The 1,929-nt window shown below is 32.4% G+C and overlaps 1 non-coding gene across 1 annotated transcript; it reads left to right on the top strand.

The window, feature by feature from the left end:
* The first annotated feature begins 1,171 nt into the window (after positions 1-1,171).
* Positions 1,172-1,274, top strand: LOC115230651. The gene has a single exon (XR_003883448.1). It is a non-coding gene; the product is annotated as a U6 spliceosomal RNA (small nuclear RNA).
* Positions 1,275-1,929: the final 655 nt, after the last annotated feature.

Consider the following 1,929-nt stretch of genomic DNA (forward strand, 5'->3'; position numbering starts at 1 on the left):
TATTTTGAAAATAGATCGGAAAATTACTCAATACGTTAGTTCATTGTGTCTATGTTCCTGTGTCTTAAGACACTTCTCAACTTACCACACCCGATTAACAGGTAAAAGAGGAAACAGATCTTAAACCATGTCCTGGTTACTTCAAACGCTCTGCAATTTATATAGATCACAATTTATTTCACTTAATACCAGATCCTTCACATTACCGGAAGCAAATATTTTCCGTAAATGTGTTAGTTCCTCCTGTTTATATTAATAATTTTTAAAATTTTCATTAATCTTTGTGACATATGGTAATTCCACGGTGAAAATATTATATATAAGTAATCTCAGATGAGCTGTAATCATCACAAGCGAATATCATTTTGATAAACTAGCACTCTCAAGATTTCTCTGAAAATACATACATATATACTACGATTGCCATCCTTTCCATTCCAAGTGACCATCCATTATCATGAATACCACCAACGTAAGTAGATAAACCGTGTTAATATCAACTGTAATATTTATATGTTCAGTCTTATGTCTTTGCTTACTCTTCTATCATTCATAGGAATGAGTGCAGCATTTTGCTTATGTACTTAACGCAGATTAGTACTATACATGTGATACGTATTTCTATGGCTGTGGTATATTAATTTAATTCTACATATATATTTTTATCAATGGCCCCGTATGTTTTCCTACAAGTAGAATTTGTGTAAATGATTTAAAGAAACTCAAAACAGAAGGATATGTAGCACATAAACTGTGTATTCATTTCCCTATCTCTTTAGTTATTTTTGATTAAAAGAAATAAAACCTTTTGTCCTGAATGTCCAAGGGATTCTTCCAAGAATATTCTTCACCAAAGAATTAAGTCCGGCCAGTCCATACCAGATTCCCCTATCCACGCCATCGATTGTTGAATAGGTAAAGGCAAAGGCCGACACCACTTAGCACCTGTGACGTCGCACCTCATTTCCACAGCAGAGGGAAATAGAGCAACGCCATATAAAGGGTTTTGCTTAAGAACACAAAACACAGCCCGGCACGGAAATCGAATGTTTTACCCCATGATTATGAGACAGATGCTCTAACCACTGAGATATATGCCCTCAAAATTATCTTTTAAAAAGTTTCATAAACTCTGAACATAGAGTTTTAAAAAGCTTTTTAGGAAAAAAGATTATTTCGGCAATACATATACTAAAATTGGAACGATACAGAGAAGATTAACATGGCCCCTGCGCAAGGATGACACGCAAATTCGTGAAGCGTTCCATATTTAGAAATAAAGGCGGTGCTCCAGCATGGCCGCAGTCAAATGACTGAAACAAATAAAAGAGTAAAAGAGTAACCCCCTTATGCATACATACATACATGCATACATATATATGTATATATATATATATATATATATATATATATATATATGTATGTATATATATATACTTTGATACTTTGATAGGTTTCGGCCATTATTGGCCCAGGCCATGTCTAACTTAATAGCACTACCTGTGTATATATATATTATATATATATATATATATATTATATATATATATGTACACACACATATATATACCTATGTATACATGTACACACACAAACACACACACACACACACACATATACATATATATATATTGGAAGGTTTGGAGATGATGTACGGGTTTTTTATATTAGAAGAAATAAGGTACTCAGAAATTCGGATGGTTTTATATTTACAGATTTTTATTTGTGTATTACTTGTTTTCATACATCATATAACTTAGATCATATATGAGCAAAATTTCATAAGGTCCATACTTGAGAAAGAGACTTTCTTGTGTTGAAGATACAGATGACAGAATACAAACTGACAACCACTGAGTCTGTTGTCTGATCTTCAATTGATTTAGTCTAATATCTCAATGATTGACAGTTGAATAAATATTAAGTTTT

Source organism: Octopus sinensis, unplaced genomic scaffold (assembly GCF_006345805.1).
Source record: "Octopus sinensis unplaced genomic scaffold, ASM634580v1 Contig16068, whole genome shotgun sequence".
Taxonomy (NCBI): Eukaryota; Metazoa; Mollusca; class Cephalopoda; order Octopoda; family Octopodidae; genus Octopus; species Octopus sinensis.